The sequence below is a fragment of the Rhinolophus sinicus genome, chromosome 9, assembly GCF_057876585.1.
Source record: "Rhinolophus sinicus isolate RSI-liver-muscle chromosome 9, RSI-T2T, whole genome shotgun sequence".
In the NCBI taxonomy this organism is placed as follows: Eukaryota; Metazoa; Chordata; class Mammalia; order Chiroptera; family Rhinolophidae; genus Rhinolophus; species Rhinolophus sinicus.
Genome location: NC_142509.1, coordinates 476264 through 503667, shown reverse-complemented (window position 1 = coordinate 503667; position 27404 = coordinate 476264). Strand labels below are relative to the sequence as shown.

General features: G+C 70.7%; 8 pseudogenes; all 8 read left to right on the top strand.

Annotated features, from left to right (window-relative positions):
- The first annotated feature begins 1372 nt into the window (after positions 1 to 1372).
- On the top strand, positions 1373 to 1492 carry LOC148757126 (5S ribosomal RNA; annotated as a pseudogene).
- Positions 1493 to 2729: 1237 nt separating this feature from the next.
- LOC148757125 (5S ribosomal RNA) lies at positions 2730 to 2849 on the top strand (annotated as a pseudogene).
- A 4674-nt stretch (positions 2850 to 7523) lies between these two features.
- On the top strand, positions 7524 to 7643 carry LOC148757124 (5S ribosomal RNA; annotated as a pseudogene).
- A 1247-nt stretch (positions 7644 to 8890) lies between these two features.
- LOC148757123 (5S ribosomal RNA) lies at positions 8891 to 9010 on the top strand (annotated as a pseudogene).
- Positions 9011 to 13714: 4704 nt separating this feature from the next.
- Positions 13715 to 13834, top strand: LOC148757122 (5S ribosomal RNA; annotated as a pseudogene).
- A 1433-nt stretch (positions 13835 to 15267) lies between these two features.
- On the top strand, positions 15268 to 15387 carry LOC148757121 (5S ribosomal RNA; annotated as a pseudogene).
- A 6165-nt stretch (positions 15388 to 21552) lies between these two features.
- LOC148757120 (5S ribosomal RNA) lies at positions 21553 to 21672 on the top strand (annotated as a pseudogene).
- Positions 21673 to 26374: 4702 nt separating this feature from the next.
- On the top strand, positions 26375 to 26494 carry LOC148757119 (5S ribosomal RNA; annotated as a pseudogene).
- The last annotated feature ends 910 nt before the right edge of the window (positions 26495 to 27404 follow it).

Sequence of the window (27404 nt, the reverse complement as noted above, 5' to 3'; positions counted from 1 at the left end):
CACCCCTTCCCCCCGTCCCACATGCCCCCGTCTCCCAGACCCCCCGTCCCCCGGTTCTCCCAGTTCCAACGGTCTCCCTGTCCCCCTGCCCCCCTTCCCCCATCTCCTGGTACCCCGTCCCCCGGTACCCCCGCCCCGGGTTCCTACAGTCCCACCGTTCTCCCTGTCCCCCCCCTTACACCCGTCTCCCGGTCCCCTGTCCCCCGGTCCTCCCGTCCCCCGGTCCCCCTGTCCCCCCGTTCTGTCTGTCGGTCCCTGTCCTGCGGGGACTCTAGTCCCTCTGCCCGCACAAGAACCCAGGATTTGGCGAGGCCAAGAAGGAACACCAACAGAGCCACGGATAGGGGGCTCATAGCACCATGTCTCACAGGCAGCTGGCTTGGAGACACGGCAAGCCGGAGCCGCCCGATCCCCAACCTGCCGGCCGATTCTCTGCCAACCAACAGATCCACCAAGCCGGCCCACTGCAGTCCGCGCCCCTCTGCAATTTGCAGTCCACCATCCGCGCTTCCTAGCTTGGCCACCGCAGCTCTGCCAGTGGCCAATGGCCAACTGGCAACAGCTGATGGCCAAGCGGTAACAGCTGATGTCCGTGCAGCCCCCACGCAGCACCCCTCCACGCGAGGCCCAGAGCCTGGAAAGTGCTCTCTGCAAGTCTGTCCCCACAGTCCCCGTCTGTCTCTCTCCGCCTACCTCTTGCTCCGTCTCTGGCCTTCTCTCATCCTCTCTCTCAACACCCTGGGTCAGGAGAGGTGATGTGTAGCCAGTGAAGTGACCAGTGATCGGGCGGGACGCCGGTCGCTGATGAGGGGCGAGGGCCCAGACAGAAGGCTGTGTGACGAAGGGTGGCGGCAGTCTGGAGGTGCTGCCCCCTGGTCGCGGGTGGCTCTCCCTGGCTTTGGGCCAGTGGGTGGGGCCGGCCAGGGCCAGGGTCTGGGTTGCACGTCCCTAGGGTGGAGGGGACTGAGAGGACCCTGCGACCCCCTCGGTGGCCCTGAGTGGTGGGGACAGCACAGCAGCAAGGGGGGTGTGCGGTTGTGGGGCTGGGGGGGGGATGAGAGGGGTTGGGGTAGGGGGGCGTGGTAAAAGCCATTCCGGGCGTGGGGAGTCCCAGGATGCCAGGGCGCCCAGACATATGTCACAGTCAGGGAAGTGACAGAGGCCTGTGGAGCCACTGGGGGGCGCGAAGGGGCCTCGCTGCGGGCCAGGAGTAGCCCGTCGCCCACACCAGCGGCGACCGGAGGAGGCGGGGAGCGGGCGGGAGGCACTCGGGCAGACATGCTCGCCACCCGATCGGCCCAGCAGCATGGCGCGTGCGTTCAGGAGGCAAGTCGGGAGCAGGCTCTTGGAGTGCCGGGAGCCGGGTCCCAGTGCCTAAGGCCATACCACCCTGAACGCAGCAGATCTCGTCTGATCTCGGAAGCGAAGCAGGGTCTGTCCTGGTTAGTACTTGGATGGGAGACCGCCTGGGAATACCTGTTGGCTTTTGCTAGCGTCTCCTTTTGCATCGCCGCTCCGGCGTGGCTCCCTCCGAACCCCTGCCGCCCCTTGCCCCTCTGCAGCCTCCCAGCCAGCCGCAGGTGCCCCTGACCAGCAGAGGGTCAGCCGCCCGGCACTACAAGCTGGCAGCCCCGGCCGCACACCAGGCCCGTGGGCCAGGGTCCCCCCACACGCCCTCCTCTCAGTCCTCTTCGGTCCCGCAGGCCGTCATCGCGAATCCTTCGCCGACGCGCGGTCGCCGCCACCGCCGCCTGCGCCAAAGCCACCGCCACCACCGGGCTCCCCACACCCCCCCCCCCCCCCCGCCAGCGCTGCCCTCGCCCCCGCCCCTGTCCCCGCCCCCGCCGCCGCCACCGCCAAACTCTCTCAAACTCCCTCCTGTGCTCTCCCCACCTCGGCCGCCAGCACCGCGCTCCCCATCTCCGCCGCCAGCACCGCCCTCACGCCCTCCCCCGCCCCCGCTGCCGCCATTGCCGCACTCCCTCAATTCCCTCCTCTGCTCTCCCCGCCTCCAGCACCGCCATCTTCCCCGCCCCCGCCCCAGCCCCCGCCGCCACCAATGCCATACTCGCTCAGTCTCCCGCCTCTGCTCTCCCGGCCTCCGCCGCCAGCACCGCCCTCACGCCCTCCCCAGCCCCCGCCGCCACCGCCGCCGCCATCGGCCCCCGTGTCCCAGCGCCCACCGTCAAAGCCCCCATTTTCGCCGCCGCCATTGCCGCCCTGGCGCCATCCACGCGGTTGCCATCGCCTACCTCGCCACCCTCCCCTGCCTCCGCCGCCGCCGCCGCCGCCGCAGCCGCCCCCGCCGCCGCCGCGGGGTCCTCCCACAACTCCCAGGCCCAGGGTTGCCTGCTGGTGCAGGCCTCCACCAGCCTTGGGGCTGCGGTTGGGGGTAAACCTGGTGGCGGTAGGGGGGCGGGTTGTATGCCGGTCTGGGTGCGGGGAGTCCCAGGATGCCAGAGTTCCACGACTTCTGGCACCATCAGGGAAGTGGCAGTGTCCCATGGAGCCCCGGGTGGCGCGAAGGGGCCTCGCTGTCGGCCAGGAGTAGCCCGCCGCCCACGCCAGGGGCATTAGGAAGAGGCGGGGAGCCGGACTGGGGGGGGACGCGGTGCTGGCAGAGCCGGCCCGCGGGTCGATGCTCGCCACCGGAGCGGCTCATCTGCATGGCGGGCGCTCACGAGACAGGCCGGGAGCAGGCTCTTGGGGCGCGGGAGCCGGGTCCCAGCGTCTACGGCCATACCACCCTGAACGCGCCCGATCTCCTCTGATCTCGGGAGCTAAGCAGGGAGGGGCCTGGTTAGTACTTGCATGGGAGACCGCCTGGGAATACCTGTAGGCTTTTGCTCGCCTCTCCTTTTGCGCCGCCGCCGCCCCGGCGTGCCTCCCTCCGAATCCCTGCCGCCCCTTGCCCCTCTGCAACCCCTGCAGCCGCCCAGCCAGCCGAAGGTCCCCCTGGCCAGAGGAGGGACAGCCGCCCAGCACTACAAGCTCGCATCCCCGGCCGCACACCAGGCCTGTCGGCCAGGGCTCCCCCCCTCTCCCTCTTCTTAGTGCTCTTCGCCGAGGCAGGCCGTCAGCCTGCAGCAGTCAGCCGCGTCTAGGTCGCCGCCGCCGCCACCGCCATCGCAGGGCTCCCTCTCGCTCCCCGACCCTGCCGCCGCCGCAACCCCCAACGCCCAAGCCCAGGGCTGCCTGCCGGCGCAGGCTTCCACCAGGCTCTCTCCATCCCAGGACGTGCCGGTCCTTTGCACCTCGGCCCGAGCCCAGGGGACGCCCATCCCTGCGCCTGCCCCTGGGCCCCGAGACACAGGATCGGCGTGTCCTCGGGCAAACGGGACGCCCACCCACCCCGCCCCACCGGAGTCTTCTGTCTCCGCGGGCAGGCACCTCTCCCCACACCCCCGCGCGTCCCCTCCCGTCTCCCACAAGAGCCAGGAGCCCTCCCTTCCCGCCGGCCACGGTGTCCCCGACACAAAGGGCACAAAGAGCCGGGACAAACCAGGGGACGGCGGGAGCAGCAACCCAACACACCACGCGCCATCGACTCCAGGGGAGACCGCCACAAGGGAAGAGCAGGCACGCAGGCACACAATCCTCACATCCAGGGGGCCTGGGGGCTGCCACTCTCCTCCCGCGGGCGGGTCCCTGGGCGGGGCTCAGAGCCCACTGGCTCTCCGGAGACCCTGGCGGCCCGCCCCGGGGGCTTCAATGGTGACTGCCAACGCCAGGGCAATGCCTCCTTGGCGGAGCCCAGCCCCGGGCACGACCACACTCCGGTGGAGAAGCCACCACTTCAACACAGCCTCAGTGCGTCTGTCCCAGTCCGTGTGCCCGAATGTGCGTCCCTCCCACCCTCCCCCACCCCATGTCTGTCTGGCTCTGTGACGTGCCTGTTGGGTTCTGGCTCTGGCTCAGGAGCTCTCTCCCCGCCTGCCTGCCCCCTCTTTCTCTGTCTCTGTCCATGTCTCTCTGTATGTCTAGACACATACATGTACATATACGTGTATATTTCCATCTCGCTCCCTCTTACTCCTCCTCCCGTTCTGTCTGTCTGTCCCTGTCCTGCGGGGACTCTAGTCCCTCTGCCCGCACAAGAACGCAGGATTTGGCGAGGCCAAGAAGGAACACCCACAGAGCCACGGATAGGGGGCTCATAGCACCATGTCTCACGGGCGGCTGGCTTGGAGACACGGCAAGCCGGAGCCGCCCGATCCCCCACCTGCTGGCCGATTCTCTGCCAACCAACAGACCCACCAAGCCGGCCCACTGCAGTCCGCGCCCCTCTGCAATTTGCAGTCCACCATCCGCGCTTCCTAGCTTGGCCACCGCAGCTCTGCCAGTGGCCAATGGCCAACTGGCAACAGCTGAAGGCCAAGCGGTAACAGCTGATGTCAGTGCAGCCCCACGCAGTACCCCCGTCCCCCGGTACCCCCGTCTCCCCGTCACCCCTGTCTCCGTTCCCCCGGTTCCCCGTCTTCCTGTCCCCCGTCTCCCGGGTCCCCCGTCCCCACGTTCCACCATCCCCCCTATTCCGGTCCCCCCCGTCCCCTGTTCCCCCCGTCCCCTGATCCCCCTGTTCCCCCGTACCCCCATCCACCCTCTCCCAGTCCACCCGTCCCCCGGTGCCCCCGTCCCCCCAGTGCCCCATCCCCCGTCCCCCGCTCCCCCGTCCCCCCAGTCCCCCCACGCCCCTGGTCCACCCGTCCCCCATTCCCTCGTCTCCCGGTCCCCCCCTCCCCGGGTCCCCCGACCCCCGTTCCCCCGTCTCCCGGTCCTCCGTCTTGCGGTCCACCTGTCCCCCGGTCCCCCAGTCCCAACGTCTCCCCGTCCCCCCGTCCCTCCTTCGCCTGGTCCCCCCGTCCCCCCATACCCCCGGTCTCCCGTTCCCCGGTCCCCCGTCTCCTGGTCCCCCGGTCCCCCGGTTCCCCCGGCGCCCAGGCGCCCTTCTACTGGTCCCCCCGTTCCCCGGTCGCCCCGTCTCCCGGTCCCCAGTCTCCCGGTCCCCTGTCTCCCGGTCGCCCGGTCTTCCGGTCCCCCGGTCCTCCGTCCAGTGTTACCCCCTTCCCCCGGTCCCCCGGTCCCCCCATCTCCCTGTCCCTCTGTCTCCCGGTCCGGCGGCACACCCATCCCCCCGTCTCCCGGTCCCCCGTCTCCCGGTCGCCCGGTCCCCAGGTCCCCCGTCTCCCGGTCCCCTCATCCCCTGGACCCCCAACCCCCGGTCCCTGGTCCCCCGGTCCCCCAGTCCCCCGGTTCCCCCATCGCCCTGGCCCCCGTCTACCGATCCCCCAGTTCTCCGTTCGCCCCGTCTTCCGGTCCTCCCGTCCCACAGTCTCCCGTCTCCCGGTGTCCCATCTCCCGGTCACCCCGTGCCCGGTCCCCCGTCTCGCGGTCCCCCGTCTCCTAGTCGCCCCGTTCCCCGGTACCCGATCTCCCGGTCCCCTCATCCCCCAGTCCCCCAACCCCCGGTCCCCCGGTCCCCCCATCTTCCGGTCCACTGGTACCCCCGTCCCCCCAGTCCATTCATGCCCCTGGTCACCCCGTCGCCCGGTCCCCTATCCCCCGGTCCCCCCAACCTCCGGTCCCCCGGTCCGCGGGTCCCCTGGTCCCCCCATCCGCCGTTCCCCCGGTCCCCCCCCGTCTCCGTTGCCCCGGTCCCCCCGTCCCCCGGTCCCCCATTCCCCCGGTCCCCCCGACCCTCCAGTCCCCCTGTCCCTCTGTCTCCCGGTCCCCCGTCACCCCGTCCCCCCGGCCCCAGGTCCCCCATCTCCCGGTCCCCCCGTCTCACGGTCCCCCGTTCCCCCGTTTCCCGGTCCCCCCCTCCCCATGTCCCTCGTCCCCCACTACCCTCGTACTCCTGTCCCTCCATCCACCGGTCTCCTGGTCCCTCCGTCCCACCGTCCGCCAGTCCCACCGTCCTCTCATTCCCCCAATCCCCCAGTCCCCCAGTCTCCCTGTCCCCCAATTCCCCGGTCTCCCTTTCCCCTGGTACCGTGTCCCCCCATCTCCCGGTCCCCCCGTCCCCTGGTCCCACTGTCTCCCAGTACCCAGTCCCCCTGTCCCCCCGGTCCCCCGGTCCCCTTGTCCCCCCATCCCCCAGTCCCCCCGTCCCCCCGGCACTCTCGTACTCCCGTCCCCCCATCTTCCGGTCACCCCTTCCCCCCGTCCCACATGCCCCCGTCTCCCAGACCCCCCGTCCCCCGGTTCTCCCAGTTCCAACGGTCTCCCTGTCCCCCTGCCCCCCTTCCCCCATCTCCTGGTACCCCGTCCCCCGGTACCCCCGCCCCGGGTTCCTACAGTCCCACCGTTCTCCCTGTCCCCCCCCTTACACCCGTCTCCCGGTCCCCTGTCCCCCGGTCCTCCCGTCCCCCGGTCCCCCTGTCCCCCCGTTCTGTCTGTCGGTCCCTGTCCTGCGGGGACTCTAGTCCCTCTGCCCGCACAAGAACCCAGGATTTGGCGAGGCCAAGAAGGAACACCAACAGAGCCACGGATAGGGGGCTCATAGCACCATGTCTCACGGGCAGCTGGCTTGGAGACACGGCAAGCCGGAGCCGCCCGATCCCCAACCTGCCGGCCGATTCTCTGCCAACCAACAGACCCACCAAGCCGGCCCACTGCAGTCCGCGCCCCTCTGCAATTTGCAGTCCACCATCCGCGCTTCCTAGCTTGGCCACCGCAGCTCTGCCAGTGGCCAATGGCCAACTGGCAACAGCTGATGGCCAAGCGGTAACAGCTGATGTCCGTGCAGCCCCCACGCAGCACCCCTCCACGCGAGGCCCAGAGCCTGGAAAGTGCTCTCTGCAAGTCTGTCCCCACAGTCCCCGTCTGTCTCTCTCCGCCTACCTCTTGCTCCGTCTCTGGCCTTCTCTCATCCTCTCTCTCAACACCCTGGGTCAGGAGAGGTGATGTGTAGCCAGTGAAGTGACCAGTGATCGGGCGGGACGCCGGTCGCTGATGAGGGGCGAGGGCCCAGACAGAAGGCTGTGTGACGAAGGGTGGCGGCAGTCTGGAGGTGCTGCCCCCTGGTCGCGGGTGGCTCTCCCTGGCTTTGGGCCAGTGGGTGGGGCCGGCCAGGGCCAGGGTCTGGGTTGCACGTCCCTAGGGTGGAGGGGACTGAGAGGACCCTGCGACCCCCTCGGTGGCCCTGAGTGGTGGGGACAGCACAGCAGCAAGGGGGGTGTGCGGTTGTGGGGCTGGGGGGGGGGATGAGAGGGGTTGGGGTAGGGGGGCGTGGTAAAAGCCATTCCGGGCGTGGGGAGTCCCAGGATGCCAGGGCGCCCAGACATATGTCACAGTCAGGGAAGTGACAGAGGCCTGTGGAGCCACTGGGGGGCGCGAAGGGGCCTCGCTGCGGGCCAATAGTAGCCCGTCGCCCACACCAGCGGCGACCGGAGGAGGCGGGGAGCGGGCGGGAGGCACTCGGGCAGACATGCTCGCCACCCGAGCGGCCCAGCAGCATGGCGCGTGCGCTCAGGAGGCAAGTCGGGAGCAGGCTCTTGGAGTGCCGGGAGCCGGGTCCCAGTGCCTAAGGCCATACCACCCTGAACGCAGCAGATCTCGTCTGATCTCGGAAGCGAAGCAGGGTCTGTCCTGGTTAGTACTTGGATGGGAGACCGCCTGGGAATACCTGTTGGCTTTTGCTAGCGTCTCCTTTTGCATCGCCGCTCCGGCGTGTCTCCCTCCGAACCCCTGCCGCCCCTTGCCCCTCTGCAGCCTCCCAGCCAGACGCAGGTGCCCCTGACCAGCAGAGGGTCAGCCGCCCGGCACTACAAGCTGGCAGCCCCGGCCGCACACCAGGCCCGTGGGCCAGGGCTCCCCCCACACGCCCTCCTCTCAGTCCTCTTCGGTCCCGCAGGCCGTCATCGCGAATCCTTCGCCGACGCGCGGTCGCCGCCACCGCCGCCTGCGCCAAAGCCACCGCCACCACCGGGCTCCCCACACCCCCCCCCCCCCCCCCCCGCCAGCGCTGCCCTCGCCCCCGCCCCTGTCCCCGCCCCCGCCGCCGCCACCGCCAAACTCTCTCAAACTCCCTCCTGTGCTCTCCCCACCTCGGCCGCCAGCACCGTGCTCCCCATCTCCGCCGCCAGCACCGCCCTCACGCCCTCCCCCGCCCCCGCTGCCGCCATTGCCGCACTCCCTCAATTCCCTCCTCTGCTCTCCCCGCCTCCAGCACCGCCATCTTCCCCGCCCCCGCCCCAGCCCCCGCCGCCACCAATGCCATACTCGCTCAGTCTCCCGCCTCTGCTCTCCCGGCCTCCGCCGCCAGCACCGCCCTCACGCCCTCCCCAGCCCCCGCCGCCACCGCCGCCGCCATCGGCCCCCGTGTCCCAGCGCCCACCGTCAAAGCCCCCATTTTCGCCGCCGCCATTGCCGCCCTGGCGCCATCCACGCGGTTGCCATCGCCTACCTCGCCACCCTCCCCTGCCTCCGCCGCCGCCGCCGCCGCCGCCGCCGCAGCCGCCCCCGCCGCCGCCGCGGGGTCCTCCCACAACTCCCAGGCCCAGGGTTGCCTGCTGGTGCAGGCCTCCACCAGCCTTGGGGCTGCGGTTGGGGGTAAACCTGGTGGCGGTAGGGGGGCGGGTTGTATGCCGGTCTGGGTGCGGGGAGTCCCAGGATGCCAGAGTTCCACGACTTCTGGCACCATCAGGGAAGTGGCAGTGTCCCATGGAGCCCTGGGTGGCGCGAAGGGGCCTCGCTGTCGGCCAGGAGTAGCCCGCCGCCCACGCCAGGGGCATTAGGAAGAGGCGGGGAGCCGGACTGGGGGGGGACGCGGTGCTGGCAGAGCCGGCCCGCGGGTCGATGCTCGCCACCGGAGCGGCTCATCTGCATGGCGGGCGCTCACGAGACAGGCCGGGAGCAGGCTCTTGGGGCGCGGGAGCCGGGTCCCAGCGTCTACGGCCATACCACCCTGAACGCGCCCGATCTCCTCTGATCTCGGGAGCTAAGCAGGGAGGGGCCTGGTTAGTACTTGCATGGGAGACCGCCTGGGAATACCTGTAGGCTTTTGCTCGCCTCTCCTTTTGCGCCGCCGCCGCCCCGGCGTGCCTCCCTCCGAATCCCTGCCGCCCCTTGCCCCTCTGCAACCCCTGCAGCCGCCCAGCCAGCCGAAGGTCCCCCTGGCCAGAGGAGGGACAGCCGCCCAGCACTACAAGCTCGCATCCCCGGCCGCACACCAGGCCTGTCGGCCAGGGCTCCCCCCTCTCCCTCTTCTTAGTGCTCTTCGCCGAGGCAGGCCGTCAGCCTGCAGCAGTCAGCCGCGTCTAGGTCGCCCGCCGCCGCCACCGCCATCGCAGGGCTCCCTCTCGCTCCCCGACCCTGCCGCCGCCGCAACCCCCAACGCCCAAGCCCAGGGCTGCCTGCCGGCGCAGGCTTCCACCAGGCTCTCTCCATCCCAGGACGTGCCGGTCCTTTGCACCTCGGCCCGAGCCCAGGGGACGCCCATCCCTGCGCCTGCCCCTGGGCCCCGAGACACAGGATCGGCGTGTCCTCGGGCAAACGGGACGCCCACCCACCCCGCCCCACCGGAGTCTTCTGTCTCCGCGGGCAGGCACCTCTCCCCACACCCCCGCGCGTCCCCTCCCGTCTCCCACAAGAGCCAGGAGCCCTCCCTTCCCGCCGGCCACGGTGTCCCCGACACAAAGGGCACAAAGAGCCGGGACAAACCAGGGGACGGCGGGAGCAGCAACCCAACACACCACGCGCCATCGACTCCAGGGGAGACCGCCACAAGGGAAGAGCAGGCACGCAGGCACACAATCCTCACATCCAGGGTGCCTGGGGGCTGCCACTCTCCTCCCGCGGGCGGGTCCCTGGGCGGGGCTCAGAGCCCACTGGCTCTCCGGAGACCCTGGCGGCCCGCCCCGGGGGCTTCAATGGTGACTGCCAACGCCAGGGCAATGCCTCCTTGGCGGAGCCCAGCCCCGGGCACGACCACACTCCGGTGGAGAAGCCACCACTTCAACACAGCCTCAGTGCGTCTGTCCCAGTCCGTGTGCCCGAATGTGCGTCCCTCCCACCCTCCCCCACCCCATGTCTGTCTGGCTCTGTGACGTGCCTGTTGGGTTCTGGCTCTGGCTCAGGAGCTCTCTCCCCGCCTGCCTGCCCCCTCTTTCTCTGTCTCTGTCCATGTCTCTCTGTATGTCTAGACACATACATGTACATATACGTGTATATTTCCATCTCGCTCCCTCTTACTCCTCCTCCCGTTCTGTCTGTCTGTCCCTGTCCTGCGGGGACTCTAGTCCCTCTGCCCGCACAAGAACGCAGGATTTGGCGAGGCCAAGAAGGAACACCCACAGAGCCACGGATAGGGGGCTCATAGCACCATGTCTCACGGGCGGCTGGCTTGGAGACACGGCAAGCCGGAGCCGCCCGATCCCCCACCTGCTGGCCGATTCTCTGCCAACCAACAGACCCACCAAGCCGGCCCACTGCAGTCCGCGCCCCTCTGCAATTTGCAGTCCACCATCCGCGCTTCCTAGCTTGGCCACCGCAGCTCTGCCGGTGTCCAATGGCCAACTGGCAACAGCTGAAGGCCAAGCGGTAACAGCTGATGTCAGTGCAGCCCCACGCAGTACCCCCGTCCCCCGGTACCCCCGTCTCCCCGTCACCCCTGTCTCCGTTCCCCCGGTTCCCCGTCTTCCTGTCCCCCGTCTCCCGGGTCTCCCCGTCCCCACGTTCCACCATCCCCCCTATTCCGGTCCCCCCCGTCCCCTGTTCCCCCCGTCCCCTGATCCCCCTGTTCCCCCGTACCCCCATCCACCCTCTCCCAGTCCACCCGTCCCCCGGTGCCCCCGTCCCCCCAGTGCCCCATCCCCCGTCCCCCGCTCCCCCGTCCCCCCAGTCCCCCCACGCCCCTGGTCCACCCGTCCCCCATTCCCTCGTCTCCCGGTCCCCCCCTCCCCGGGTCCCCCGACCCCCGTTCCCCCGTCTCCCGGTCCTCCGTCTCGCGGTCCACCTGTCCCCCGGTCCCCCAGTCCCAACGTCTCCCCGTCCCCCCGTCCCTCCTTCGCCTGGTCCCCCCGTCCCCCCATACCCCCGGTCTCCCGTTCCCCGGTCCCCCGTCTCCTGGTCCCCCGGTCCCCCGGTTCCCCCGGCGCCCAGGCGCCCTTCTACTGGTCCCCCCGTTCCCCGGTCGCCCCGTCTCCCGGTCCCCAGTCTCCCGGTCCCCTGTCTCCCGGTCGCCCGGTCTTCCGGTCCCCCGGTCCTCCGTCCAGTGTTACCCCCTTCCCCGGTCCCCCGGTCCCCCCATCTCCCTGTCCCTCTGTCTCCCGGTCCGGCGGCACACCCATCCCCCCGTCTCCCGGTCCCCCGTCTCCCGGTCGCCCGGTCCCCAGGTCCCCCGTCTCCCGGTCCCCTCATCCCCTGGACCCCCAACCCCCGGTCCCTGGTCCCCCGGTCCCCCAGTCCCCCGGTTCCCCCATCGCCCTGGCCCCCGTCTACCGATCCCCCAGTTCTCCGTTCGCCCCGTCTTCCGGTCCTCCCGTCCCACAGTCTCCCGTCTCCCGGTGTCCCATCTCCCGGTCACCCCGTCCCCGGTCCCCCGTCTCGCGGTCCCCCGTCTCCTAGTCGCCCCGTTCCCCGGTACCCGATCTCCCGGTCCCCTCATCCCCCAGTCCCCCAACCCCCGGTCCCCCGGTCCCCCCGTCCCCCGGTCCCCGGTCCCTCGGTCCCCCCATCTCCCGGTCCACTGGTACCCCCGTCCCCCCAGTCCATTCATGCCCCTGGTCACCCCGTCGCCCGGTCCCCTATCCCCCGGTCCCCCCAACCTCCGGTCCCCCGGTCCGCGGGTCCCCTGGTCCCCTCATCCGCCGTTCCCCCGGTCCCCCCTGTCTCCGTTGCCCCGGTCCCCCGGTCCCCCGGTCCCCCCGTCCCCCGGTCCCCCCGACCCTCCAGTCCCCCTGTCCCTCTGTCTCCCGGTCCCCCCGTCACCCCGTCCCCCCGGCCCCAGGTCCCCATCTCCCGGTCCCCCCGTCTCACGGTCCCCCGTTCCCCCGTTTCCCGGTCCCCCCCTCCCCATGTCCCTCGTCCCCCAGTACCCTGGTACTCCTGTCCCTCCATCCACCGGTCTCCTGGTCCCTCCGTCCCACCGTCCGCCAGTCCCAACGTCCTCTCATTCCCCCAATCCCCCAGTCCCCCAGTCTCCCTGTCCCCCAATTCCCCGGTCTCCCTTTCCCCTGGTACCGTGTCCCCCCATCTCCCGGTCCCCCCGTCCCCTGGTCCCACTGTCTCCCAGTACCCAGTCCCCCTGTCCCCCCGGTCCCCCGGTCCCCTTGTCTCCCCATCCCCCAGTCCCCCCGTCCCCCCGGCCCTCTCGTACTCCCGTCCCCCCATCTTCCGGTCACCCCTTCCCCCCGTCCCACATGCCCCCGTCTCCCAGACCCCCTGTCCCCCGGTTCTCCCAGTTCCAACGGTCTCCCTGTCCCCCTGCCCCCCTTCCCCCATCTCCTGGTACCCCGTCCCCCGGTACCCCCGCCCCGGGTTCCTACAGTCCCACCGTTCTCCCTGTCCCCCCCCTTACACCCGTCTCCCGGTCCCCTGTCCCCCGGTCCTCCCGTCCCCCGGTCCCCCTGTCCCCCCGTTCTGTCTGTCGGTCCCTGTCCTGCGGGGACTCTAGTCCCTCTGCCCGCACAAGAACCCAGGATTTGGCGAGGCCAAGAAGGAACACCAACAGAGCCACGGATAGGGGGCTCATAGCACCATGTCTCACGGGCAGCTGGCTTGGAGACACGGCAAGCCGGAGCCGCCCGATCCCCAACCTGCCGGCCGATTCTCTGCCAACCAACAGACCCACCAAGCCGGCCCACTGCAGTCCGCGCCCCTCTGCAATTTGCAGTCCACCATCCGCGCTTCCTAGCTTGGCCACCGCAGCTCTGCCAGTGGCCAATGGCCAACTGGCAACAGCTGATGGCCAAGCGGTAACAGCTGATGTCCGTGCAGCCCCCACGCAGCACCCCTCCACGCGAGGCCCAGAGCCTGGAAAGTGCTCTCTGCAAGTCTGTCCCCACAGTCCCCGTCTGTCTCTCTCCGCCTACCTCTTGCTCCGTCTCTGGCCTTCTCTCATCCTCTCTCTCAACACCCTGGGTCAGGAGAGGTGATGTGTAGCCAGTGAAGTGACCAGTGATCGGGCGGGACGCCGGTCGCTGATGAGGGGCGAGGGCCCAGACAGAAGGCTGTGTGACGAAGGGTGGCGGCAGTCTGGAGGTGCTGCCCTCTGGTCTCGGGTGGCTCTCCCTGGCTTTGGGCCAGTGGGTGGGGCCGGCCAGGGCCAGGGCCTGGGTTGCACGTCCCTAGGGTGGAGGGGACTGAGAGGACCCTGCGACCCCCTCGGTGGCCCTGAGTGGTGGGGACAGCACAGCAGCAAGGGGGGTGTGCGGTTGTGGGGCTGGGGGCGGGGATGAGAGGGGTTGGGGTAGGGGGGCGTGGTAAAAGCCATTCCGGGCGTGGGGAGTCCCAGGATGCCAGGGCGCCCAGACATATGTCACAGTCAGGGAAGTGACAGAGGCCTGTGGAGCCACTGGGGGGCGCGAAGGGGCCTCGCTGCGGGCCAGAAGTAGCCCGTCGCCCACACCAGCGGCGACCGGAGGAGGCGGGGAGCGGGCGGGAGGCACTCGGGCAGACATGCTCGCCACCCGAGCGGCCCAGCAGCATGGCGCGTGCGCTCAGGAGGCAAGTCGGGAGCAGGCTCTTGGAGTGCCGGGAGCCGGGTCCCAGTGCCTAAGGCCATACCACCCTGAACGCAGCAGATCTCGTCTGATCTCGGAAGCGAAGCAGGGTCTGTCCTGGTTAGTACTTGGATGGGAGACCGCCTGGGAATACCTGTTGGCTTTTGCTAGCGTCTCCTTTTGCATCGCCGCTCCGGCGTGGCTCCCTCCGAACCCCTGCCGCCCCTTGCCCCTCTGCAGCCTCCCAGCCAGCCGCAGGTCCCCCTGACCAGCAGAGGGTCAGCCGCCCGGCACTACAAGCTGGCAGCCCCGGCCGCACACCAGGCCCGTGGGCCAGGGCTCCCCCCACACGCCCTCCTCTCAGTCCTCTTCGGTCCCGCAGGCCGTCATCGCGAATCCTTCGCCGACGCGCGGTCGCCGCCACCGCCGCCTGCGCCAAAGCCACCGCCACCACCGGGCTCCCCACACCCCCCCCCCACCCCCCCCCCCGCCAGCGCTGCCCTCGCCCCCGCCCCTGTCCCCGCCCCCGCCGCCGCCACCGCCAAACTCCCTCAAACTCCCTCCTGTGCTCTCCCCACCTCGGCCGCCAGCACCGCGCTCCCCATCTCCGCCACCAGTGCTGCCCTCTCCCCCACCCCCGCCCCCGCCGCCGCCATATCCGTACTCCCTCAATTCCCTCCTCCGCTCTCCCCGCCTCCAGCACCGCCATCTCCCCCGCCCCCGCCCCAGACCCCCGCAGCCACCATCGCCATACTCCCTCAGTCTCCCGCCTCTGCTCTCCTGGCCTCCGCCGCCAGCACCGCCCTCTCCCCCTCCCCCGCCCCCGCTGCCGCCATTGCCGCACTCCCTCAATTCCCTCCTCTGCTCTCCCCGCCTCCAGCACCGCCATCTTCCCCGCCCCCGCCCCAGCCCCCGCCGCCACCAATGCCATACTCGCTCAGTCTCCCGCCTCTGCTCTCCCGGCCTCCGCCGCCAGCACCGCCCTCACGCCCTCCCCAGCCCCCGCCGCCACCGCCGCCGCCATCGGCCCCCGTGTCCCAGCGCCCACCGTCAAAGCCCCCATTGTCGCCGCCGCCATCGCCGCCCTGGCGCCATCCACGCGGTTGCCATCGCCTACCTCGCCACCCTCCCCTGCCTCCGCCGCCGCCGCCGCCGCCGCCGCCGCCGCAGCCGCCCCCGCCGCCGCCGCGGGGTCCTCCCACAACTCCCAGGCCCAGGGTTGCCTGCTGGTGCAGGCCTCCACCAGCCTTGGGGCTGCGGTTGGGGGTAAACCTGGTGGCGGTAGGGGGGCGGGTTGTATGCCGGTCTGGGTGCGGGGAGTCCCAGGATGCCAGAGTTCCACGACTTCTGGCACCATCAGGGAAGTGGCAGTGTCCCATGGAGCCCCGGGTGGCGCGAAGGGGCCTCGCTGTCGGCCAGGAGTAGCCCGCCGCCCACGCCAGGGGCATTAGGAAGAGGCGGGGAGCCGGACTGGGGGGGGACGCGGTGCTGGCAGAGCCGGCCCGCGGGTCGATGCTCGCCACCGGAGCGGCTCATCTGCATGGCGGGCGCTCACGAGACAGGCCGGGAGCAGGCTCTTGGGGCGCGGGAGCCGGGTCCCAGCGTCTACGGCCATACCACCCTGAACGCGCCCGATCTCCTCTGATCTCGGGAGCTAAGCAGGGAGGGGCCTGGTTAGTACTTGCATGGGAGACCGCCTGGGAATACCTGTAGGCTTTTGCTCGCCTCTCCTTTTGCGCCGCCGCCCCGGCGTGCCTCCCTCCGAATCCCTGCCGCCCCTTGCCCCTCTGCAACCCCTGCAGCCGCCCAGCCAGCCGAAGGTCCCCCTGGCCAGAGGAGGGACAGCCGCCCAGCACTACAAGCTCGCATCCCCGGCCGCACACCAGGCCTGTCGGCCAGGGCTCCCCCCCTCTCCCTCTTCTTAGTGCTCTTCGCCGAGGCAGGCCGTCAGCCTGCAGCAGTCAGCCGCGTCTAGGTCGCCGCCGCCGCCACCGCCATCGCAGGGCTCCCTCTCGCTCCCCGACCCTGCCGCCGCCGCAACCCCCAACGCCCAAGCCCAGGGCTGCCTGCCGGCGCAGGCTTCCACCAGGCTCTCTCCATCCCAGGACGTGCCGGTCCTTTGCACCTCGGCCCGAGCCCAGGGGACGCCCATCCCTGCGCCTGCCCCTGGGCCCCGAGACACAGGATCGGCGTGTCCTCGGGCAAACGGGACGCCCACCCGCCCCGCCCCACCGGAGTCTTCTGTCTCCGCGGGCAGGCACCTCTCCCCACACCCCCGCGCGTCCCCTCCCGTCTCCCACAAGAGCCAGGAGCCCTCCCTTCCCGCCGGCCACGGTGTCCCCGACACAAAGGGCACAAAGAGCCGGGACAAACCAGGGGACGGCGGGAGCAGCACCCCAACACACCACGCGCCATCGACTCCAGGGGAGACCGCCACAAGGGAAGAGCAGGCACGCAGGCACACAATCCTCACAACCAGGGTGCCTGGGGGCTGCCACTCTCCTCCCGCGGGCGGGTCCCTGGGCGGGGCTCAGAGCCCACTGGCCCTCCGGAGACCCTGGCGGCCCGCCCCGGGGGCTTCAATGGTGACTGCCAACGCCAGGGCAATGCCTCCTTGGCGGAGCCCAGCCCCGGGCACGACCACACTCCGGTGGAGAAGCCACCACTTCAACACAGCCTCAGTGCGTCTGTCCCAGTCCGTGTGCCCGAATGTGCGTCCCTCCCACCCTCCCCCACCCCATGTCTGTCTGGCTCTGTGACGTGCCTGTTGGGTTCTGGCTCTGGCTCAGGAGCTCTCTCCCCGCGTGCCAGCCCCCTCTTTCTCTGTCTCTGTCCATGTCTCTCTGTATGTCTAGACACATACATGTACATATACGTGTATATTTCCATCTCGCTCCCTCTTACTCCTCCTCCCGTTCTGTCTGTCTGTCCCTGTCCTGCGGGGACTCTAGTCCCTCTGCCCGCACAAGAACGCAGGATTTGGCGAGGCCAAGAAGGAACACCCACAGAGCCACGGATAGGGGGCTCATAGCACCATGTCTCACGGGCGGCTGGCTTGGAGACACGGCAAGCCGGAGCCGCCCGATCCCCCACCTGCTGGCCGATTCTCTGCCAACCAACAGACCCACCAAGCCGGCCCACTGCAGTCCGCGCCCCTCTGCAATTTGCAGTCCACCATCCGCGCTTCCTAGCTTGGCCACCGCAGCTCTGCCGGTGTCCAATGGCCAACTGGCAACAGCTGAAGGCCAAGCGGTAACAGCTGATGTCAGTGCAGCCCCACGCAGTACCCCCGTCCCCCGGTACCCCCGTCTCCCCGTCACCCCTGTCTCCGTTCCCCTGGTTCCCCGTCTTCCTGTCCCCCGTCTCCCGGGTCCCCCGTCCCCACGTTCCACCATCCCCCCTATTCCGGTCCCCCCCGTCCCCTGTTCCCCCCGTCCCCTGATCCCCCTGTTCCCCCGTACCCCCATCCACCCTCTCCCAGTCCACCCGTCCCCCGGTGCCCCATCCCCCGTCCCCCGCTCCCCTATACCCCCAGTCCCCCCACGCCCATGGTCCACCCGTCCCCCATTCCCTCGTCTCCCGGTCCCCCCCTCCCCGGGTCCCCCGACCCCCGTTCCCCCGTCTCCCGGTCCTCCGTCTCGCGGTCCACCTGTCCCCCGGTCCCCCAGTCCCAACGTCTCCCCGTACCCCCGTCCCTCCTTCGCCTGGTCCCCCCGTCCCCCCATACCCCCGGTCTCCCGTTCCCCGGTCCCCCGTCTCCTGGTCCCCCGGTCCCCCGGTTCCCCCGGCGCCCAGGCGCCCTTCTACCGGTCCCCCCGTTCCCCGGTCGCCCCGTCTCCCAGTCCCCAGTCTCCCGGTCCCCTGTCTCCCGGTCGCCCGGTCTTCCGGTCCCCCGGTCCTCCGTCCAGTGTTACCCCCTTCCCCCGGTGCCCCCATCTCCCTGTCCCTCTATCTCCCGGTCCGGCCGCACACCCATCCCCCCGTCTCCCGGTCCCCCGTCTCCCGGTCGCCCGGTCCCCAGGTCCCCCGTCTCCCGGTCCCCTCATCCCCTGGACCCCCAACCCCCGGTCCCTGGTCCCCCGGTCCCCCAGTCCCCCGGTTCCCCCATCGCCCTGGCCCCCGTCTACCGATCCCCCAGTTCTCCGTTCGCCCCGTCTTCCGGTCCTCCCGTCCCACAGTCTCCCGTCTCCCGGTGTCCCATCTCCCGGTCACCCCGTCCCCGGTCCCCCGTCTCGCGGTCCCCCGTCTCCTAGTCGCCCCGTTCCCCGGTACCCGATCTCCCGGTCCCCTCATTCCCCAGTCCCCCAACCCCCGGTCCCCCGGTCCCCCCGTCCCCCCAGTCCATTCATGCCCCTGGTCACCCCGTCACCCGGTCCCCTATCCCCCGGTCCCCCCAACCTCCGGTCCCCCGGTCCGCGGGTCCCCTGGTCCCCCCATCCGCCGTTCCCCCGGTCCCCCCCGTCTCCGTTGCCCCGGTCCCCCCGTCCCCCGGTCCCCCCTTCCCCCGGTCCCCCCGACCCTCCAGTCCCCCTGTCCCTCTGTCTCCCGGTCCCCCGTCACCCGGTCCCCCCGGCCCCAGGTCCCCCATCTCCCGGTCCCCCTGTCTCACGGTCCCCCGTTCCCCCGTTTCCCGGTCCCCCCCTCCCCATGTCCCTCGTCCCCCACTACCCTGGTACTCCTGTCCCTCCATCCACCGGTCTCCTGGTCCCTCCGTCCCACCGTCCGCCAGTCCCACCGTCCTCTCATTCCCCCAATCCCCCAGTCCCCCAGTCTCCCTGTCCCCCAATTCCCCGGTCTCCCTTTCCCCTGGTACCGTGTCCCCCCATCTCCCGGTCCCCCCGTCCCCTGGTCCCACTGTCTCCCAGTACCCAGTCCCCCTGTCCCCCGGTCCCCCGGTCCCCTTGTCCCCCCATCCCCCAGTCCCCCCGTCCCCCCGGCCCTCTCGTACTCCCGTCCCCCCATCTTCCGGTCACCCCTTCCCCCCGTCCCACATGCCCCCGTCTCCCAGACCCCCCGTCCCCCGGTTCTCCCAGTTCCAACGGTCTCCCTGTCCCCCTGCCCCCCTTCCCCCATCTCCTGGTACCCCGTCCCCCGGTACCCCCGCCCCGGGTTCCTACAGTCCCACCGTTCTCCCTGTCCCCCCCCTTACACCCGTCTCCCGGTCCCCTGTCCCCCGGTCCTCCCGTCCCCCGGTCCCCCTGTCCCCCCGTTCTGTCTGTCGGTCCCTGTCCTGCGGGGACTCTAGTCCCTCTGCCCGCACAAGAACCCAGGATTTGGCGAGGCCAAGAAGGAATACCAACAGAGCCACGGATAGGGGGCTCATAGCACCATGTCTCACAGGCGGCTGGCTTGGAGACACGGCAAGCCGGAGCCGCCCGATCCCCAACCTGCTGGCCGATTCTCTGCCAACCAACAGACCCACCAAGCCGGCCCACTGCAGTCCGCGCCCCTCTGCAATTTGCAGTCCACCATCCGCGCTTCCTAGCTTGGCCACCGCAGCTCTGCCAGTGGCCAATGGCCAACTGGCAACAGCTGATGTCCAAGCGGTAACAGCTGATGTCCGTGCAGCCCCCACGCAGCACCCCTCCACGCGAGGCCCAGAGCCTGGAAAGTGCTCTCTGCAAGTCTGTCCCCACAGTCCCCGTCTGTCTCTCTCCGCCTACCTCTTGCTCCATCTCTGGCCTTCTCTCATCCTCTCTCTCAACACCCTGGGTCAGGAGAGGTGATGTGTAGCCAGTGAAGTGACCCGTGATCGGGCGGGACGCCGGTCGCTGATGAGGGGCGAGGGCCCAGACAGAAGGCTGTGTGACGAAGGGTGGCGGCAGTCTGGAGGTGCTGCCCCCTGGTCGCGGGTGGCTCTCCCTGGCTTTGGGCCAGTGGGTGGGGCCGGCCAGGGCCAGGGCCTGGGTTGCACGTCCCTAGGGTGGAGGGGACTGAGAGGACCCTGCGACCCCCTCGGTGGCCCTGAGTGGTGGGGACAGCACAGCAGCAAGGGGGGTGTGCGGTTGTGGGGCTGGGGGGGGGGATGAGAGGGGTTGGGGTAGGGGGGCGTGGTAAAAGCCATTCCGGGCGTGGGGAGTCCCAGGATGCCAGGGCGCCCAGACATATGTCACAGTCAGGGAAGTGACAGAGGCCTGTGGAGCCACTGGGGGGCGCGAAGGGGCCTCGCTGCGGGCCAGGAATAGCCCGTCGCCCACACCAGCGGCGACCGGAGGAGGCGGGGAGCGGGCGGGAGGCACTCGGGCAGACATGCTCGCCACCCGAGCGGCCCAGCAGCATGGCGCGTGCGCTCAGGAGGCAAGTCGGGACCAGGCTCTTGGAGTGCCGGGAGCCGGGTCCCAGTGCCTAAGGCCATACCACCCTGAACGCAGCAGATCTCCTCTGATCTCGGAAGCGAAGCAGGGTCTGTCCTGGTTAGTACTTGGATGGGAGACCGCCTGGGAATACCTGTTGGCTTTTGCTAGCGTCTCCTTTTGCATCGCCGCTCCGGCGTGGCTCCCTCCGAACCCCTGCCGCCCCTTGCCCCTCTGCAGCCTCCCAGCCAGCCGCAGGTCCCCCTGACCAGCAGAGGGTCAGCCGCCCGGCACTACAAGCTGGCAGCCCCGGCCGCACACCAGGCCCGTGGGCCAGGGCTCCCCCCACACGCCCTCCTCTCAGTCCTCTTCGGTCCCGCAGGCCGTCATCGCGAATCCTTCGCCGACGCGCGGTCGCCGCCACCGCCGCCTGCGCCAAAGCCACCGCCACCACCGGGCTCCCCCCCCCCCCCCCCCCCCCGCCAGCGCTGCCCTCGCCCCCGCCCCTGTCCCCGCCCCGCCGCCGCCACCGCCAAACTCCCTCAAACTCCCTCCTGTGCTCTCCCCACCTCGGCCGCCAGCACCGCGCTCCCCATCTCCGCCACCAGTGCTGCCCTCTCCCCCACCCCCGCCCCCGCCGCCGCCATATCCGTACTCCCTCAATTCCCTCCTCCGCTCTCCCCGCCTCCAGCACCGCCATCTCCCCCGCCCCCGCCCCAGACCCCCGCAGCCACCATCGCCATACTCCCTCAGTCTCCCGCCTCTGCTCTCCCGGCCTCCGCCGCCAGCACCGCCCTCACGCCCTCCCCCGCCCCCGCTGCCGCCATTGCCGCACTCCCTCAATTCCCTCCTCTGCTCTCCCCGCCTCCAGCACCGCCATCTTCCCCGCCCCCGCCCCAGCCCCCGCCGCCACCAATGCCATACTCGCTCAGTCTCCCGCCTCTGCTCTCCCGGCCTCCGCCGCCAGCACCGCCCTCACGCCCTCCCCAGCCCCCGCCGCCACCGCCGCCGCCATCGGCCCCCGTGTCCCAGCGCCCACCGTCAAAGCCCCCATTGTCGCCGCCGCCATCGCCGCCCTGGCGCCATCCACGCGGTTGCCATCGCCTACCTCGCCACCCTCCCCTGCCTCCGCCGCCGCCGCCGCCGCCGCCGCCGCCGCAGCCGCCCCCGCCGCCGCCGCGGGGTCCTCCCACAACTCCCAGGCCCAGGGTTGCCTGCTGGTGCAGGCCTCCACCAGCCTTGGGGCTGCGGTTGGGGGTAAACCTGGTGGCGGTAGGGGGGCGGGTTGTATGCCGGTCTGGGTGCGGGGAGTCCCAGGATGCCAGAGTTCCACGACTTCTGGCACCATCAGGGAAGTGGCAGTGTCCCATGGAGCCCCGGGTGGCGCGAAGGGGCCTCGCTGTCGGCCAGGAGTAGCCCGCCGCCCACGCCAGGGGCATTAGGAAGAGGCGGGGAGCCGGACTGGGGGGGGGACGCGGTGCTGGCAGAGCCGGCCCGCGGGTCGATGCTCGCCACCGGAGCGGCTCATCTGCATGGCGGGCGCTCACGAGACAGGCCGGGAGCAGGCTCTTGGGGCGCGGGAGCCGGGTCCCAGCGTCTACGGCCATACCACCCTGAACGCGCCCGATCTCCTCTGATCTCGGGAGCTAAGCAGGGAGGGGCCTGGTTAGTACTTGCATGGGAGACCGCCTGGGAATACCTGTAGGCTTTTGCTCGCCTCTCCTTTTGCGCCGCCGCCCCGGCGTGCCTCCCTCCGAATCCCTGCCGCCCCTTGCCCCTCTGCAACCCCTGCAGCCGCCCAGCCAGCCGAAGGTCCCCCTGGCCAGAGGAGGGACAGCCGCCCAGCACTACAAGCTCGCATCCCCGGCCGCACACCAGGCCTGTCGGCCAGGGCTCCCCCCCTCTCCCTCTTCTTAGTGCTCTTCGCCGAGGCAGGCCGTCAGCCTGCAGCAGTCAGCCGCGTCTAGGTCGCCGCCGCCGCCACCGCCATCGCAGGGCTCCCTCTCGCTCCCCGACCCTGCCGCCGCCGCAACCCCCAACGCCCAAGCCCAGGGCTGCCTGCCGGCGCAGGCTTCCACCAGGCTCTCTCCATCCCAGGACGTGCCGGTCCTTTGCACCTCGGCCCGAGCCCAGGGGACGCCCATCCCTGCGCCTGCCCCTGGGCCCCGAGACACAGGATCGGCGTGTCCTCGGGCAAACGGGACGCCCACCCGCCCCGCCCCACCGGAGTCTTCTGTCTCCGCGGGCAGGCACCTCTCCCCACACCCCCGCGCGTCCCCTCCCGTCTCCCACAAGAGCCAGGAGCCCTCCCTTCCCGCCGGCCACGGTGTCCCCGACACAAAGGGCACAAAGAGCCGGGACAAACCAGGGGACGGCGGGAGCAGCACCCCAACACACCACGCGCCATCGACTCCAGGGGAGACCGCCACAAGGGAAGAGCAGGCACGCAGGCACACAATCCTCACAACCAGGGTGCCTGGGGGCTGCCACTCTCCTCCCGCGGGCGGGTCCCTGGGCGGGGCTCAGAGCCCACTGGCCCTCCGGAGACCCTGGCGGCCCGCCCCGGGGGCTTCAATGGTGACTGCCAACGCCAGGGCAATGCCTCCTTGGCGGAGCCCAGCCCCGGGCACGACCACACTCCGGTGGAGAAGCCACCACTTCAACACAGCCTCAGTGCGTCTGTCCCAGTCCGTGTGCCCGAATGTGCGTCCCTCCCACCCTCCCCCACCCCATGTCTGTCTGGCTCTGTGACGTGCCTGTTGGGTTCTGGCTCTGGCTCAGGAGCTCTCTCCCCGCGTGCCAGCCCCCTCTTTCTCTGTCTCTGTCCATGTCTCTCTGTATGTCTAGACACATACATGTACATATACGTGTATATTTCCATCTCGCTCCCTCTTACTCCTCCTCCCGTTCTGTCTGTCTGTCCCTGTCCTGCGGTGACTCTAGTCCCTCTGCCCGCACAAGAACGCAGGATTTGGCGAGGCCAAGAAGGAACACCCACAGAGCCACGGATAGGGGGCTCATAGCACCATGTCTCACGGGCGGCTGGCTTGGAGACACGGCAAGCCGGAGCCGCCCGATCCCCCACCTGCTGGCCGATTCTCTGCCAACCAACAGACCCACCAAGCCGGCCCACTGCAGTCCGCGCCCCTCTGCAATTTGCAGTCCACCATCCGCGCTTCCTAGCTTGGCCACCGCAGCTCTGCCGGTGTCCAATGGCCAACTGGCAACAGCTGAAGGCCAAGCGGTAACAGCTGATGTCAGTGCAGCCCCACGCAGTACCCCCGTCCCCCGGTACCCCCGTCTCCCCGTCACCCCTGTCTCCGTTCCCCCGGTTCCCCGTCTTCCTGTCCCCCGTCTCCCGGGTCCCCCGTCCCCACGTTCCACCATCCCCCCTATTCCGGTCCCCCCCGTCCCCTGTTCCCCCCGTCCCCTGATCCCCCTGTTCCCCCGTACCCCCATCCACCCTCTCCCAGTCCACCCGTCCCCCGGTGCCCCCGTCCCCCCAGTGCCCCATCCCCCGTCCCCCGCTCCCCCGTCCCCCCAGTCCCCCCACGCCCCTGGTCCACCCGTCCCCCATTCCCTCGTCTCCCGGTCCCCCCCTCCCCGGGTCCCCCGACCCACATTCCCCCGTCTCCCGGTCCTCCGTCTCGCGGTCCACCTGTCCCCCGGTCCCCCAGTCCCAACGTCTCCCCGTCCCCCCGTCCCTCCTTCGCCTGGTCCCCCCGTCCCCCCATACCCCCGGTCTCCCGTTCCCCGGTCCCCCGTCTCCTGGTCCCCCGGTCCCCCGGTTCCCCCGGCGCCCAGGCGCCCTTCTACCGGTCCCCCCGTTCCCCGGTCGCCCCGTCTCCCGGTCCCCAGTCTCCCGGTCCCCTGTCTCCCGGTCGCCCGGTCTTCCGGTCCCCCGGTCCTCCGTCCAGTGTTACCCCCTTCCCCCGGTCCCCCGGTCCCCCCATCTCCCTGTCCCTCTGTCTCCCGGTCCGGCCGCACACCCATCCCCCCGTCTCCCGGTCCCCCGTCTCCCGGTCGCCCGGTCCCCAGGTCCCACGTCTCCCGGTCCCCTCATCCCCTGGACCCCCAACCCCCGGTCCCTGGTCCCCCGGTCCCCCAGTCCCCCGGTTCCCCCATCGCCCTGGCCCCCGTCTACCGATCCCCCAGTTCTCCGTTCGCCCCGTCTTCCGGTCCTCCCGTCCCACAGTCTCCCGTCTCCCGGTGTCCCATCTCCCGGTCACCCCGTCCCCGGTCCCCCGTCTCGCGGTCCCCCGTCTCCTAGTCGCCCCGTTCCCCGGTACCCGATCTCCCGGTCCCCTCATCCCCCAGTCCCCCAACCCCCGGTCCCCCGGTCCCCCCGTCCCCCGGTCCCCGGTCCCCCGGTCCCCCCATCTCCCGGTCCACTGGTACCCCCGTCCCCCCAGTCCATTCATGCCCCTGGTCACCCCGTCGCACGGTCCCCTATCCCCCGGTCCCCCCAACCTCCGGTCCCCCGGTCCGCGGGTCCCCTGGTCCCCCCATCCGCCGTTCCCCCGGTCCCCCCCGTCTCCGTTGCCCCGGTCCCCCCGTCCCCCGGTCCCCCCATCCCCCGGTCCCCCCGACCCTCCAGTCCCCCTGTCCCTCTGTCTCCCGGTCCCCCCGTCACCCCGTCCCCCCGGCCCCAGGTCCCCCATCTCCCGGTCCCCCCGTCTCACGGTCCCCCATTCCCCCGTTTCCCGGTCCCCCCCTCCCCATGTCCCTCGTCCCCCAGTACCCTCGTACTCCTGTCCCTCCATCCACCGGTCTCCTGGTCCCTCCGTCCCACCGTCCGCCAGTCCCACCGTCCTCTCATTCCCCCAATCCCCCAGTCCCCCAGTCTCCCTGTCCCCCAATTCCCCGGTCTCCCTTTCCCCTGGTACCGTGTCCCCCCATCTCCCGGTCCCCCCGTCCCCTGGTCCCACTGTCTCCCAGTACCCAGTCCCCCTGTCCCCCCGGTCCCCCGGTCCCCTTGTCCCCCCATCCCCCAGACCCCCGTCCCCCCGGCCCTCTCGTACTCCCGTCCCCCCATCTTCCGGTCACCCCTTCCCCCCGTCCCACATGCCCCCGTCTCCCAGACCCCCCGTCCCCCGGTTCTCCCAGTTCCAACGGTCTCCCTGTGCCCCTGCCCCCCTTCCCCCATCTCCTGGTACCCCGTCCCCCGGTACCCCCGCCCCGGGTTCCTACAGTCCCACCGTTCTCCCTGTCCCCCCCTTACACCCGTCTCCCGGTCCCCTGTCCCCCGGTCCTCCCGTCCCCCGGTCCCCCTGTCCCCCCGTTCTGTCTGTCGGTCCCTGTCCTGCGGGGACTCTAGTCCCTCTGCCCGCACAAGAACCCAGGTATTGGCGAGGCCAAGAAGGAACACCAACAGAGCCACGGATAGGGGGCTCATAGCACCATGTCTCACGGGCGGCTGGCTTGGAGACACGGCAAGCCGGAGCCGCCCGATCCCCAACCTGCCGGCCGATTCTCTGCCAACCAACAGACCCACCAAGCCGGCCCACTGCAGTCCGCGCCCCTCTGCAATTTGCAGTCCACCATCCGCGCTTCCTAGCTTGGCCACCGCAGCTCTGCCAGTGGCCAATGGCCAACTGGCAACAGCTGATGGCCAAGCGGTAACAGCTGATGTCCGTGCAGCCCCCACGCAGCACCCCTCCACGCGAGGCCCAGAGCCTGGAAAGTGCTCTCTGCAAGTCTGTCCCCACAGTCCCCGTCTGTCTCTCTCCGCCTACCTCTTGCTCCGTCTCTGGCCTTCTCTCATCCTCTCTCTCAACACCCTGGGTCAGGAGAGGTGATGTGTAGCCAGTGAAGTGACCAGTGATCGGGCGGGACGCCGGTCGCTGATGAGGGGCGAGGGCCCAGACAGAAGGCTGTGTGACGAAGGGTGGCGGCAGTCTGGAGGTGCTGCCCCCTGGTCGCGGGTGGCTCTCCCTGGCTTTGGGCCAGTGGGTGGGGCCGGCCAGGGCCAGGGCCTGGGTTGCACGTCCCTAGGGTGGAGGGGACTGAGAGGACCCTGCGACCCCCTCGGTGGCCCTGAGTGGTGGGGACAGCACAGCAGCAAGGGGGGTGTGCGGTTGTGGGGCTGGGGGGGGGGGATGAGAGGGGTTGGGGTAGGGGGGGCGTGGTAAAAACCATTCCGGGCGTGGGGAGTCCCAGGATGCCAGGGCGCCCAGACATATGTCACAGTCAGGGAAGTGACAGAGGCCTGTGGAGCCACTTGGGGGCGCGAAGGGGCCTCGCTGCGGGCCAGGAGTAGCCCGTCGCCCACACCAGCGGCGACCGGAGGAGGCGGGGAGCGGGCGGGAGGCACTCGGGCAGACATGCTCGCCACCCGAGCGGCCCAGCAGCATGGCGCGTGCGCTCAGGAGGCAAGTCGGGAGCAGGCTCTTGGAGTGCCGGGAGCCGGGTCCCAGTGCCTAAGGCCATACCACCCTGAACGCAGCAGATCTCGTCTGATCTCGGAAGCGAAGCAGGGTCTGTCCTGGTTAGTACTTGGATGGGAGACCGCCTGGGAATACCTGTTGGCTTTTGCTAGCGTCTCCTTTTGCATCGCCGCTCCGGCGTGGCTCCCTCCGAACCCCTGCCGCCCCTTGCCCCTCTGCAGCCTCCCAGCCAGCCGCAGGTCCCCCTGACCAGCAGAGGGTCAGCCGCCCGGCACTACAAGCTGGCAGCCCCGGCCGCACACCAGGCCCGTGGGCCAGGGCTCCCCCCACACGCCCTCCTCTCAGTCCTCTTCGGTCCCGCAGGCCGTCATCGCGAATCCTTCGCCGACGCGCGGTCGCCGCCACCGCCGCCTGCGCCAAAGCCACCGCCACCACCGGGCTCCCCACACCCCCCCCCACCCCCCACCCCCCGCCAGCGCTGCCCTCGCCCCCGCCCCTGTCCCCGCCCCCGCCGCCGCCACCGCCAAACTCCCTCAAACTCCCTCCTGTGCTCTCCCCACCTCGGCCGCCAGCACCGCGCTCCCCATCTCCGCCACCAGTGCTGCCCTCGCCCCCACCCCCGCCCCCGCCGCCGCCATATCCGTACTCCCTCAATTCCCTCCTCCGCTCTCCCCGCCTCCAGCACCGCCATCTCCCCCGCCCCCGCCCCAGACCCCCGCAGCCACCATCGCCATACTCCCTCAGTCTCCCGCCTCTGCTCTCCCGGCCTCCGCCGCCAGCACCGCCCTCACGCCCTCCCCCGCCCCCGCTGCCGCCATTGCCGCACTCCCTCAATTCCCTCCTCTGCTCTCCCCGCCTCCAGCACCGTCATGTCCCCGCCCCCGCCCCAGCCCCCGCCGCCACCAATGCCATACTCGCTCAGTCTCCCGCCTCTGCTCTCCCGGCCTCCGCCGCCAGCACCGCCCTCACGCCCTCCCCAGCCCCCGCCGCCACCGCCGCCGCCATCGGCCCCCGTGTCCCAGCGCCCACCGTCAAAGCCCCCATTGTCGCCGCCGCCATCG